This window comes from Zea mays, chromosome 4 (genome assembly GCF_902167145.1).
Source record: "Zea mays cultivar B73 chromosome 4, Zm-B73-REFERENCE-NAM-5.0, whole genome shotgun sequence".
NCBI classification, from domain to species: Eukaryota; Viridiplantae; Streptophyta; class Magnoliopsida; order Poales; family Poaceae; genus Zea; species Zea mays.
In genome coordinates, this window is record NC_050099.1 from 204,014,083 (window position 1) to 204,029,688 (window position 15,606).

Below are 15,606 nucleotides of genomic sequence, written 5' to 3' on the forward strand. Positions count from 1 at the left end.
GCCTCCTCCGACTCTCATGAGCACATCGGGGTCGATCGGCTCGGTGCTCCGATCATATTCTGGGCCATGGACCTCCTGCGCCATGGCGGTGTAGTCATGGAGGCGGCTGTAGATGGCGGGGTTGGTGTAGGCCTCGGGCCCGTCATCCGGGTTGTAGATGACGTCGGACGTCGCCTTACCCTTATGGGCCATAGCATAGGCCGAGAAGGTGGAGCAAGGCCGGCCACCATGTGACGCCGACTGCAAGAAAACCAACGCGATAGTTAGAAATAATATCTAATCCAGTGCTATATACCTAAATAAAAAAGAGGGCGTACGCATGCTTCGGCATATTGGCCCAGGCTCCGGCTGCCTTGGTGGTGGGAGGGACCTTGCATCATCATACGCCGTTCCCGGCTGGCGTTGTGCGCCTCATCCCACTCAGCCGAACACCACCTATCCACCATCTGCTCCCAGCAGAGAGGATGTGCGGCGCACCAATGTGGAATCACCTACAAAGTAAACACGTAAAGTGCATATCAGAAGATAAAATAAAATTCATGCATGGAGTACTGGTACCAAACATGCATGACTTTACCTGCAGGTACTGGTCCCTGGTCAACGACATGGTTCGGGCTTCGGTTTTGGTCACCCTCTCCCCAAGGACGGAGCCGTGGTAGGTGACAATGGCCTGGATTCGGGCCTCATAGTGCATGTCCACGACGAGCTTCTTACAGCTCGTGGTGGCCACCACATCCGCCCTAGCCTCGTATCCAGCCTCGCATCTGAAGAAATTCTGCATACAAAAACAATGTATCCATACATTATTTCAAGAATTTGCAACGAATGCGACATATTTTACATTATACTAAGACTTACCCACAGCTCTTGCTTCACCCGCTCCGCCTTGTTATTGAATTCCCGGTCGTCCCGGTCTACTGCATCGGGGGCGACAGCGTAGTGGTCGAAGGTGAAGGCTGGGCCCGTCACTCCGGCGTACTCCACCAGTCCAGGGAAGTGTTCCCTGCACAGCAGGCCGAGGATGCCATTGGGGGGGCGACGATGACCCCCAGCATAATCCACAACCGTCCAAGACATGTCTAAGTGATAAATAAAAAGTATTAGTTTATATTATGATTTTGAACACATAATATGAACAAGAATGAAGAACATAAAGTTACATACCTCTCCCCATCCGGCCGAATCAGCGGTCGCCTGTCCCGAAGTATGGGACGTTGAGGGAGACTCGCGGGGCCTCGCAGGTAGATGATCCTCGAACTTGAGCCGCCAGAACCTGAGGCATCCTGCTGCTGGTCGTCGTCGTCCTGAGGCGCCGCCTGCTGCTGGACAAGGTCGTCCTGCTGCGCCGCCTGCTCTGCCTTGTCCGCCGTCCTACTCCTCCTCCCCCTCCTCCTCCTCAGCCAATTACCGTCGACCATATTTGTCCAAAAATCTGCAATTAAGAGTAAACAAATAAGCACATATAAAAAGATGTATTTAAAAACAGGTACAAAATAAAAAGTCATATAGCATTACATCGATTAAAAATAATCTTCATATGTGTCGGGGTTAGCCGAATCATAACTCTCATCATCACTATCAACCATTTCAATCTCAACATCATCGGAAGACGCAAGTTCGTCATCAATGTCATTGCCTTCAAGGATTACTAAGTCATTATCATTTTGCACCTCATCATCCTCCTCATCAACAACCATTTCAATATCTACGTCCATTCCGATAGCTTCGGTTAAGTCTATCTCAAATCGCCCTTCTACCCCATCTTCTTGGAAGAACTCTCCATCATATGTGTCCGGGGCAGCGCTCATTCCATAGGGATTGAACCCATCTGTGGCCAATGCAACACGTACATTACGAGCCTCTTCGGCTTTCTCACGGTGAATGGCATCAAAGTGTTTCCATCTTCACCATCGGATGCGTGCACCATCTTGTCAGGATTGTATTGTTTTCCATTTTTGTGCCATATCATCTGTTTTGCGGATTCCTCTGTCATGTACGGACGCTAGATCCTCGGTACGAACGGAAGGTGTCGTAGAATTGTCAAGGGGATGTCGAGCTGCCTCTTCTGTCCATCACCAGAGTCTACCTCCATGAACCTAGACGATTTACACTTGGGACAGTACTTTGCCTCCGCGTATTCTTTCCTAAATAGCACGCAGCCCTTCGGACAAGCATGAATCTGCTCATACGTCATCTTGAGTGCACGAAGGAGTTTCTGTGCCTCGTACATGCTGCTTGGCAGAACATGATCATCCGGAAGCAGGCTCCCAATAACCGTCAACAAGCCATCGAATGCGTCTCTACTCATGCTGTACTGTGACTTGAACACCATTACACGCCCAATGGCATCCAGTTGAGAAACCTTTGTCTGCCCATGAAGGGGCTTCTATGCCGCGTCGAACATGTCGTAGAACGCCTTTGCAGTCGGCTCTGGCTCGTCATCCATACATCCTCCCGTGTACTGTGCCTCCTGATAGTCGTTCAACATATCCACTACCCCCGCATCCGCGTCATAATCCTCGACACGTTGTCTCAACACCTCTTCTCTCGTACGATGCGCTTCACCATGAAATATCCACCGAGTATAGCCCGACGTAAATCCATTCTTCCAAATATGTTCTACCATGGCCTTCTTTGGTTTTCTTTTCCGGTTGGCACATTTGCTACACGAGCATGGGACTAGACTCGCTCCTTTAGCAGCTTCGCCATATGCCCGTTCCATGAAATCATCGGTCTTTCTAATCCATTCAGTGGTGACATCATTCCTTCCTCTACGACCGTGTACATCCACTCACAGTCCTCCATCCTCTAACAGAAGCCTAGCAACAAAAAATTTCGACAGCACCTCCCCTGCACGGGGAGGTTTCGAAATCCTGCAAATAAAATTATCAGCACGATGGCTGACATCCACACATAATTCAACGGCACGATGGTCGGCAATCAACAATACTACATATTAACCTAATCATACACGTATATAATTAACTTAATATTAAAACTAATCATTTCATATAAATCATACACGTAGAACATAAAGCAAACAATCACCTTGGAGGTTTGGTCGCGGGCGAGACGACGGGGCGCGGGCGAGGGCACGGCGGGGGAACGGCGGGGCGGTGGGCGGGGCACGGTGAGGGGCGCGGCGGGCGCGGGCGAGGGGCACGGCGGCGCGGGTGAGGGGCGCGGTGGGCGAGGGGCACGGCGGCGGCGGCGCGGGCACGACGAGCGTTGCGGGCGCGTTTGAGGGACACGGCGAGCACGGCGGGCGAGGGGCACGACGGCACGGGCGTGGGCGCGGCTGCGGCGGCGCGGCGCGAGCGCGAGGGCATGACGACGGTGGGCGAGGTCGCGGCGGCGGTGGGCAGGGGCGCGGTGGGCGAGGGCGCGGCGGCGGCGCGTGAGAGTGACAGTGAGAGAGTGAGGAAGAAAGCACTGACAGTTGGTATGTACGCATGCTTTGCCGAGTGCCCTGGCACTCGGCAAAGATTTTTTTTTAATTTTAAAATACGCTTTGCCGAGTGCCAGATCGCTGGCACTCGGCAAAGCAGTCTTTGCCGAGTGTCCCCTGGGCGACACTCGGCAAAGATTCTTTCACTATTCTTTGCCGAGTGCCACACAGCTGACACTCGGCAAAGTACATTTGTATTTTTTTATTTTCCCAACCAAATTTTTTGTGGTGTGTTCCTACACGATGTAGACCTACATGTACCATTTTGGGACAATTATAACTGTGTTTTCCATAGCTAGTAGATTTAGTTCGTTTATTTGGATTTCTTCGGAAAATTCAGATTTGAACTGCAGGTCACTCGAAACTTGGAAAACCGTGCATGCAAAAATGATATCCATGCTACTTAGCACAAGTTACGACCGATTTTAGGAGCGGACCGAAAACTTCGAGCACCATGCTCACTCAACATGGCTGTGAACTTGCCATCCAACTGTTTAAATTTTTTATAAAACACAAACAAACTCAGAAAATCATGAAACTTGTCCACGTGTCATGATATCACATGTAGAGGCTGTGATAAAAAATTTAGAATGTTTCACTAGTACAATTTGGCTCTATACAAGCGGTAGGCTTTTTACATCATAGGCGGTTCGGTTAGAAAACCGCCTGTGATGTCCCAGGCGGTTCAGTACGCCTGTGATGTAATAGTATCACAAGCGGTTTTTGTTTAGGACCGCCTGTGGTGCTCTATCCTTTTCACAAACGGACCCTAAAAAAACCGCCTGTGATTGTAAAAATATGAAAATACAATTTAAATATGAAAATAATTTTAATTTTTAACAGAAATATGCAAATACAATTTAAATGAATTAATATTTAATTTTTAACAATAATATGCAAATACAATTTAAATGAATTATAATAGCACACATAGATAACTAGAGAGATTTTAAATTAATTGGCAACCACAATTCATAGTCGATCATACATGATAACAAATACAATTTGATTCATACAATTTTTCATGAACTACCATTTTCCGCATGTATGGCTTTAAGTTCTTATCAATTTTCTTTTCCACACGCTTGATTCTCTCTGGACCGTTAAAGACGAACATTCTTCATACTTATTGTATTCCTCATCTTGGTCTCCCACATTCTTTTCCACACGCGTGATTTGAGTCCGTCTTTTGTCTTACTCGGCATGCCCAGCAAGGTTCCAATGATGTTGTCAAAAACATTTTTTGTTACATGCATCAAATCAATGCTGTGGCAAATTTCCATATCCTTCCAGTACGGGAGGTACTTGAAAAAAATTGATTGCTTCTTGAAAGTTGTGTAAGTTGAAGGGTCAGTTCTCTTTTCTCCTTTGTTTTTTTCCCTTTCCGAATACAACATGAATGTTCTTTACAATTTTAAAAACAAGTTTCCCACTATAAGGCTTTGGTGCACCTTCACTTTCCAGTTGATTGTTAAATTCCGCTTTCATCTTTCGGTACTTATGTTGCTTAATCAAGAACCGTCTGTGTCCCATGAACACCAACTTCTTGGATGATTTAAGGTACATGGAAGCAGTTCCATCGACGCACACTACACAACCATTCTTTCCTTTAGTCTTTTGCCCTGATAGTGTGGCACCACCGGGAGAATCATGGATGGTAACAAATATAATTGCTCTTAAGTTGAAATACTCATGACAATACTCATCCCATATTCTAACTCCTTCATTCCAGAGCTTTGTCATATCTTCCATAAGAGGTTCTAGGAACACATCAATATCAACACCAGCTGATTTCGGACCTTGAATAAGAATAGTCAACATAATGTACTTTCTTTTGTGACACAGCCATGATGGAAGGTTGTACATCGTTAAAGTCACGGGCTAGGTGCTATGTACACTTCTTTTTTCACCAAATGGATTCATTCCGTCTGTACCCAAAGCAAATCTTACATTTCTGGTTTCTTTGGCAAACTCAGGATACATAAGATCGAAATTTTTCCATTGTGATGCATCAGCAGGGTGTCGAATCTGTTTGTTATTCTGCTTGCGATTTTCAGCATGCCAACGCATAAGCTCAGCCTCCCTATGATTTGAGAACAAACGTTTTAAGCGATCAATTACTGGAAGATACCACATCACCAAAGCTGGGTTCTTTGACTTCTTTTTCCAATCCATGTCATCAAAAGTGTCATCGTCACTTTCAGGTCCAATAGTGGATTTCTTGTTTTTATTTTTCTTCGGGAATTTTTTTACACAGTCTTGATTGTAGCTCTTCTTGTATCGACTGACATTGCAAACTGGGCACCTTGATGCGTTCTCAAAATCGCCACGATACAGAATACAATGGTTCGGACATGCATGAATTTTTTGCACACCCAGAGCTATGGGAGATATAAGCTTCTTCGCTTTATAAGTGCTTGTTGGTAGTTTGTTGGGTTTTGGTAGTAATTGGGATAGAAAATTCAAAAGATCTGTGAAGCTAGTATCAGACCATCCGGCGCTAGCCTTCAACTTCAGAAGTTCTAGAACTGTACGCAGTGTAGTAAACTCTTTGTCATAACCCTTTGATTCATCATATAAAGGTTCTTTTGAAGCACTTTCCAGTCCCTCCATTTTAGATAGCCCTTTCTGCGATCCCACAGAACTCAACATTTTTGGTTCCATATGGCGCAACATCTCTTCGCAATCAAATTCTTCAAAATCTTGATTAGCATCCACATTATCCACTTTACCATCAACTTTAAGATCTAAAATTCCGACAACTCTCTCGTCATTACCAGGCACTTCACACGGATCCAACTCACCATGTTCTGACCATATCGTGTAATTGTTTTTAAACCCTCTTTTTAGCAGATGTGATTGGATTACTCATGTATCTCTCCAAGCTATCTTATTATCACAGTCGATGCACGAACATAATATCTCCTTGCTCTTTCGCAAATTCGCGTGCTTTTTGGCCGCTTCAATAAAGCTTCTCAAATTTCGAATATACAACGGATGTGGTCTTGACACATTGTACATCCAACCTCGGTCCATTACCTATCCTTATATTGATTAACATCAATAAAATCATTAATTAATTGAATTCATCCATAAAACATGAAACGAATTGATATGTATGAAAATAAAACAAACATTGCAACAATAGATACCTTGAGGTGAGACAATTGTGTTTTTAAAGAATCTTTAAACTAGATCAACTATTATAAGTCCAAATCTTGAATTCCAAAGCTTTTCTTCAAATCCGTTCTATATTACAAAATTAAGGCAAAAAATCGCATCAAAATGAGAAAGAAAACAAATGGAGATCATATATATGCATAAACTATTGAAATCAATCAATAAACTCAAAAACAAAACCTTCTCCCTGTAGATCTCAAAAAAAAACCGCCACCGCTAGTGCTGTGAATTAGGGTTCTGCGAGTTAGGGTTCTGGAACCCGTCGGGGGCTAGCCCTTTTATAGTGTACACACATCACAGGCGGATATTTAGCAAAACCGCTTGTGATAGATAACATCACAGGCGGTTTTTTACGTCGACCGCCTGTGAAGTTAATTTATCACAGGCGGTCGGAATTAACAACCGCCTGTGATGTTGTCTATCACAGGCGGTTTTGCTAAATATCCGCCTGGGATTCTTTACAATATAAAAGGCTCGTTGGTCGGCAGGAACCCTAACTCTTCCCGCCCGAGCACGAACCCGAGCGCCGCCAGGCTGCCGTCGTGTCCCCGTCCCCGAGCACGAACCCGAGCGCCGCCGTCCCCGTCCCCGAGCTCGAGCGCCGCCGTCCCCGTCCCCGAGCCCGAGCGCCGCCGTCCCCGAGCGCCCGAGCAACGCCGTCCCCTTCACCGAGCCCGAGCGTCGTCGTCCCCTTCACCGAGCTCGAGCCCCGCCGTCCTCGTCCCCGAGCCCGAGCGCCGCCGTCCCCGAGACCGAGCCCGAGCGCCGCCGTCCCCTTCACCGAGCCCGAGCGCCCGCCGTCCCCGAGCCCGAGCTCGAGCCCCGCCGTCCTCGTCCCCGAGCCCAACGGCCGCCGTCACAGTCCCCGAGCCCGAAGCGCCGCCGTCCCCAAGCTCTTTCTTCTTCCTCTTGTAGTAAGGTCAAAGTTCAGGTTCATTTCTTCTAAGTTCATGGCTCGAATTTCCTATATGTGTTTGAATCATATATGTGTTTGAATCATATATGTTAATTGATGGCAGATTACTTGTGTTTGAATCATATATGTGTTTGAATACACAGCTGGATATATATGTGTTTGAATCATAGCTTAGGTTAATCAAATGGTTAGGTTAATCAAATGCTTAGGTTAATCAATGGTTCAAACACATTAAGGTGTTAATCAATGGCTATCCCTGATTATCAGTTCTTAGATTAATTACTGTTGTTGTTTTCACTTACATATTTTGTTTGGTTGTCAATATGCTTATTTCTTATTGCTTGGTTGTCAATTACTTGTTTGGCTATCCCTGAATCATATGCTTATTGCTTGGTTGTCAATTACTTCTCATGTATCAATTTTTTTATTTCTTTTATCCCTTCTGATTAAATGTTTGTATACCATTAAGGTGTTAGTATCCTTCGAATGAAGAATTTTATGTCCCTCCATCGATTGGGATCTATTTTTATCCCTTCTGATTAAATGTTTTTTCACTTACATATTCAGTTATAAGAAAATCTCCATAGTGATTGGGGCAACAAGTCTATTTTTAGTGTTTTTTGACTACCTATCTTTGTTTGATAATCATTAGGGCAAATGTGCTTATGGCCACATACATCATGGAAGTACATAGCCATGACAATGTTATTATCTCCCTATGTTATAAGACTTGTTCTTATCTCCCTTCTTAGTTTTTTGACTACCTATCTTTGCTTCCCAACCCTATGTTATAAGACTTGTTCTTATCTCCCATCTTTGACTTGTTCATAGCCATGACAATGTTATTTGGACCCCGCTTTTTGCCCTATAAGCCACATCCTTGTTTTCCCTCTGATCCCTGCCTTTGTTGCGATCTCAATTTTGATTGTGAGACTTGGCCATTTTCAGTTTTAGAGATGGAAAAAGAGCCACTTGACATGGTTGAGAGCTCAGTTCGAGTCATCGAGACACATGTTGACATCATTCGCAGTCTAGTGACTGATGGGGTTGTGGATACTAGTGAACCGGAATCAGTGTACACACTTAAGACCACTTTGTTTCAAATTGGAGATGTATGTGACATGCTTGAGAAGTGTGCTCTGTCCATCAAAAAGTATGCTGACTCCAAGAGGGCTAAAATTATTCAAGATGAAGCCCTGCAATATGCTGAAGATGATGAAGCTGCAGATGATTTGGAGGAACTCCCAAGCCCAGATCTCCTTACTCAAGCCGACATATTGGAAAAATATTTTGGAATTGAGTATGATAGCGACCAGTCAAGGGGTTGTTGATGTTTAGTCCTAAACAACACGATATGAGTATCGTAGGTTTCACTCTTAGAGATAATGTATTTTGTATGAACCTCTTAGAGAGTGTCAAGTCAATGAACTATCTTCGAGTACTATTGGGAAGTGGATCTCTTTGATGTATTTTTTTTCTAGTGATATCGATGGTGCCGAGTAGTACCAAATTTGGACTTGTGTCCATATCTATAGATGCTAGTAGTTGAGCACTAGCGCCTACAATCTTGACTACCTCATCCCTATTCTCTGTTTGGGACTTATATGGAGAATGGCATCGGCGGAATGCCTGAATCGGGTCGGGAAGCAAGCTCGCAGATAGAAGTGCACTTTCCAATGCAGTTAGACAGAGAAAGCATGGCTGTGATGTTATAATGCTGAAGGACCCCAAGAAGAGATTAAGCCCTGTAGTCTACCACCTCCCGTTATTTGTGGGCTTCACCGATGGCTGGAAACATTTGGTGATAGCAAACGACCTTCGGGCTGAAGACGTCTGCGAGCTTGTTAAGGGGCCAGACGATGGTGAGCCGGTGTACTATGTCCGGATGTGTGGTCACAAAATTTAAAGCCGCCCCGGCTGCATGTGTGTGCTTCTCTTCTCTTAGGTGGGGTGCTAAGTGATCTTAGTAGCCGACATAAGAGAAGAGAAGCGCACAGATGAAGCCAGGGCGGCTTTAAATTTTGTGACCACACATCCGGACAGAGTACACCGGCTCACCATCGTTTGGCCCCTTAACAAGCTCGCAGACGTCCCCAGCCCGAAGGTCGTTTGATGTCACCAAATGTTTCCCGCCCTCGGTGAAGCCCACAAATAACGGGAGGTGGTAGACTACAGGGCATAATCTCTTCTTGGGGTCCTTCAGCATTATAACATCACAGTCATGCCTTCTCTGTCTAACTGCATTGGAAAGTGCACTTCTATCTGCGAGCTTGCTTCCCGACCCGATCCTGCCCCAGAGGCGGGTTTGGGCTCGATTTATTTTGAATCACCTTTTCTCCAAGTTCCCTTATTGATGGAATCAGTATATCAGACTAACAGTATATCCCTTTATCGATGGAACCAGCTTGAATGGCAGACAACGAGCAGCCTAGTATGGATGTGGTCTGCACCGGTGCGTCTAACAAAGTTGATGAAGACGTGACCAAACTTGAATGGCAGACAACGAGCAGCTCCGGTGAAGGGAGCGGGGAGGATAGTTCTAGTGACGACAATCCTTGTACTCCTATACCTCCAAGGAAGAAAAAAACATCAGATGAGCTTGATGCCGACTATATTCCCAACGATGAAGAGGTAAATAGAAATATGCCGACTATATTCTAAAATAATGTTCATATATGAAAGGCCATTAATTGTTTCACTATATAGATTTCAAATGAAGAGAAGAAAGAGGATGCATGTTCTACACGAAACACGGAGGATGCTCTGATGCCTGAATCATCCGTTTCACATAAGCGGAAACGAGGGCGACGAGGTCTGAATCAGATGAAAGAAGGTGCAGTTATGTACGTAACAAAACTAAATGCAGAGGGGTTTCCTGAAGAACCACTTGACGTGGTTACAAAGTTTCGAAATTCCTGCGGGTCTACTGTTAGAGATATAGTGCCAATCACACTTCAAAAATGGAAGGATTTAGATGAAGACACCCGCAATAATCTATGGGCTAAGTTGTCTGAGTCATTCAAGTTCCCAAAAGGCACAGAGGATGCAGTAAGGAAGTCGATGCTCTCTGCTATGGCCAAGATGTTTCGTGGGTGGAAGGCCGAGATGAATAGGGAATTTGTTAAGAAGAATAAGGTTCCTCCGCCCAAGAAAATGGGGAAAATCACTCAAGCTCAATGGGAGGAATTTGTTCGTCAGAAGACCGAACTGAAGGCCAAAGAACTGGGCGAAACTAATTCTCAGAGAGCGAAGATGAACAAACACCCCCATCGCCTGGGGTCAACCGGATATCACCATAAAGTTGTGAAGTGGAACAGGATAATCGAGGAAGCTATAGCTAACGGCACTTTGGACCCAATATTAAAAGATATCGATGAGCGAGCTATTCGTTGGATCTTAGGTCGGGCAGGTTTGAGTGAGGAAGGCAAACTTTTGCATCCAGAATTGGTAGGCGAAGTTTCGACAAAAAATCAAGAATATGCAGATAAGAGAAAAAAAGGAGAATTTAAGCCTCGGAGGGAGAATGACATACTAACTGCAGCACTAGGCAATCCTGAACACACTGGACGGGCTCGGGGAATCTCTTCTAAGATTTCCTGGAGAGAGGCGTTTCCAGAGTATGCGTCGTCATATAGGAAACACGAGAAGTCGAAAAGGACCCTTGAAGAGACTATTGATGAAAGGGTACAAAAGGCTATTAATGACGTGATGAACAAAATGAAGAAAACAGAATGCATATCATTTGAACTCAAGCCAAGCCACATGAGTCCACCTATAGTCCCTAGCAGCGTAGGATCTGTGCAAGACTTGACCAAGTACCCTGTAGACGATATTGTTGAGGACAAGCCTTGCTTTCTTCATATTCCAATCAATCGATCAGGGACAAAAACAAAGCATGCTGCTACTGGTTTGGTAAAACCAGGACTTGTTAACTACAAGGATAATCCTGTCCCACCACACTATGCGGTGGTCCAAGTTCTAGAAATCACAGACATTGGTTGTGAAGATTGGGAGATAGATTTTCCAGTTGAGGGGATCATAACTTTGCAGGAGGCAATGAACGAGTTGGTCCTTTGGCATCGACGCGACATCAAGTTGGGTGATGAGCTGAATTCAGCACCAATGCAACAAAAAGATAGTTCGATCATTCCACACCCCATGGTGCAGGAAAATATGACACCGACCTCCAAAAAATCGTTGAAACAATCATATCGCCTCTTGCGAAGGAACTCGACGAGGGGGACGTAGACAAAATTGTTCCTCAGAATGTCGACGTCAACATCAAAAAGGAACCAAAGGTTGGCACCAATGTTGAAGGGCCAACTATTTCAAAGAAAATTCATAAGCGAATCGCCACTGACGATGTCAAGAAACCGTCAGAATCAGTGGCACGCTACCTGCATAAATTGCAGAGAGTATGACAAATCAATCAAAAGCGGATTCAGCATCTCATGGAGTAGGCACACGGTCCCAAATAGACAATTTCGAAGTATGGGAAGAAGATGGAATGATTCATACTCGAGAATCATTACGTCTTAAAACCAATATCTCGGTATACAAGAAGGAGGATGTTCCTCCAAAATTTGTGAATGGGAGGCCGTTCTTGACGACGGTGCAACTTTCTAAGTTGTCGACTCCGGAGATTAGAATGCATGAGTGGTACATGGTGGCTAGCAACAAATACAAACTCGAGGACTTCACATTTGTTGTGCCAGAAGATGCATTTTGGAGCAATGATCATATAGATCATGTGCGTCATTTATTCTTTGATGATCTCTGGTCGTTGTACCACCGACAAAGGATGGAAACCAACTACTTAACTGTTGGGGCGAAGGCAAAGACGCCACCCTTCGCTCGAGGCCTTCGCTGCAGTCGCTGGTCTGACAGAGACAAAACGGGCAGGGACACCCTTCGCTCCATTCGGCACCAGACGAAGGCCTGCGGCGACGTCATCCCGCAGCGCGGCCTCGTCCAGCTCTGAGGCCCACGTGTGATCTGGCCCATTGTAACGGGCCCTGCGTGGCCGCCTTTGTGTTACGGGCCTAATTTGTAAAGGCATTCTTGTAATTACAGCTTGTAACCCTGCTTTATGGGAATATTCTGGGGATAAACTAGGTGTCTGATGGCACATGCGTCCTTAACACAAGGCGCTGGGCACTCAGATACCTATAAATACCCCCGCACAGTGCCCGTGAGAGGCTAGATCAACACAGCTATTGCCTCCTAGCACGTAACCCTGTTGTCATCACTGTTCACCCTTGTTGGCCTCCTTGAAGTTGAGAGCAAGTTCCAACATTTGGCGCCCACCGTTCGTGCTACGACAAAACCACCCGCGATGGCACCCAAGAGAGCTAACCCGAAGGCTGACGAGGCTGCGAAGGCAGCACTGCTGGCCGCAAGAAAGGGCAAGGCCCTCGTCCTCACCCAATCCACCCACCAAGAGCCCACTGAAGACAATGTTCCCCACACCTGCGAAGACGACACCTTCCGCACCTGCGGGCCCGAAGGACAATCGCAGCCGCCCCCAGGCTTCGCCCCACTGGAAGGCGCGGACCCCACCGAGGACGGCGAGGTCCTCGGCGTCTCAACAGAAGAACAGCTACAGCTGCACGCCCTGCGCCTCAAGAACCGCAATCTCCAGAGGCAGAAAGAGATACTGGAGGCCAAGCGCCAGCGTGTGTCCGCACTAGCCAAAGTGCGGCAAATGATACGCGACGAGGAACAGAAGGCCCAAGACCTCGAGCGCGAGATCGCGCTGATGCAGCGCGAAGGCCACCTTGGCCTGCAGCAAGAGCCACCCAGCCAGCAGCGCGCACAACCGGAAGACACGCGCGAAGGCCACCTTGGCCTGCAGCATGGACCACCCCTGCAACACCGAGCACAGCCGGAGAACCCGCGTTTCCCCCAGCGTGACTACACCTTCCAGCACGGCGCGCCGTTCCAAGGGGTCAACTACCTCGACGAGCGAAGTCCCCTGGCGCCACACCTGCAAGTGACGCCTTGGCCAGCCAACTTCCGAGCAGGGGCATATCCCAGGTACAACGGCAGCACCGACCCTGCGCAATACATAATGAGTTATCAGGTCGCCGTTGCATCCGCCGGAGGGGACGACGCCACAATGGCGAAGTCTTTCATCATCGCCCTAGAGGGCCCAGCACTCACCTGGTTCACCAGATTGCCTCCGCTGTCCATTGATTCGTGGAGAAGTCTCAGGGACAAGTTCCTTCTCAACTTCCAAGGGTACCGTCCAGACACCGACGCTTTGGCCGAGCTCTCGCTTTGCAAACAGCTGGAAAAGGAGACTCTGCGGGAGTATTACCGCAAATTCTTAACACTCAAGTCACAGCTTCCCTCCGTCGATGATCAGATCGCTATCCACTACGCCATCAGTGGCCTTCGGGCCGGCGTCCTCTACAGCCATTGTATCATAGATCCACCCAAGAACCTCCAGGAGCTATATCAGCTCTTTGAAAAATATGCCAAATCCGAAGAGCTCCACCAGCGCAAGGTTGAGTCACAGCGGAAGCCCAAAGATGCCCCGCAGACCAGCCGCACGTGGACGAGGACTCCGCAGCCAGACTCCGGTCGAGATGGCCGCAGTCAGCAGCAAGTGCACAACATCGCCAACCAGCAGTCTGCTGCTGACCCCCCTCGTCGCCAGGAATATCCCCCCCAGGGCCGCGGAAACGGAACTCGTGGCAGGGGCCAAGGGCGCGCGCAGCCGCCGCGCCGGTTCTACTGCCTTTTCCACGGCGAAGACTGCGCCCACCAAACCAAAGACTGCCCCGAAACGAAGGCCACCAGAGACAGAATGGCGCGGGCGCAGCCAGCCGACAATCCCAGAATTGTCGCGCATAATTACCAGCCACCCCCTCCACCATATATCCACGCTCCCGCTCCGCATCCACCGCACCACGCTTACCAACACCATCAGGAAGTACAAATCGTACCTCCTCCACCCCCACCACCACACCAGCAACATCAAAACATCCCCCATGCCCCAAAGCAGGAAGACTTCGCCGATCAACCATATCGCGGAGTCATTCACATGATAACAGGGGGGTCCAGCACTGACTTCGACACCAAGCGGCAGAAGCGGGACCACTACCGCAGCATCAACCATGTCGCCGTCACTGGCCCAGTCATGCAGACGAAGTGGTCCCACATACCGCTAACCTTCGACGCACGAGACGTCGACCTGCGCAGCGCCCCCCACATCGACGCTATGGTCATCAATTGCAGCGTGGCAGGCTGGGACTTACACAAAGTCCTAGTCGACAACGGCAGTCAGGCGGACATCATCTTCCTCCACGCCTTCGACCGCATGGGTATAAGCCACAGCCTGCTCAAGCCTTCGGACAATCCGTTGTATGGCTTCGGCGGCAAAGGCACCTTTCCCGTTGGCAAAATAGAGTTGCCCCTCTCCTTCGGTGTAGCACCCAATGCCCGAAGTGAGCAAGTAACCTTCGATATTGTCGACATGGTATATCCATACAACGCCATCATGGGCCGGGGCTCCATCAATAAGTTCGAAGCTGCCATCCACAGACTGTACCTATGTATGAAGATACCAGGTCCGCTAGGCGCTATCACGATCTACGGCAACCAGCAGACGGCACGCAACATAGAGCGGGACTTCGTGCCTGGTCAGAGGAACGTACACTGTCTCACGACCCAGCGCGAGGTCCCTGCGCCCGCCAGCCCAACCGATAAGCAGTACGACAAGGCACAGTTGCATAGCCAAGACGGGACCAAGACTGTCCCCCTTGATCAGGCCACGCCCAAGCAGACAGTCACTATCAGCGAAGACCTTACATCACATGAAGAAGAGAAGCTTCTCTGCTGCCTGGCCAAGAATAAAGATGTCTTCGCCTGGTCCGCCCTCGACCTGGTCGGAGTCAGCCGATCCATAATTGAGCACAGCTTGGGAATTGACCCTTCGGTGCGACCAAAAAAGCAAAGGCTCCGCAAAATGTCCGACGAAAAGACAGAGGCCGCCAAGGCGGAGGTGCACCGCCTCCTAGAGGCTAAATTCATCGAGCCAGTGGCTTACCCCACGTGG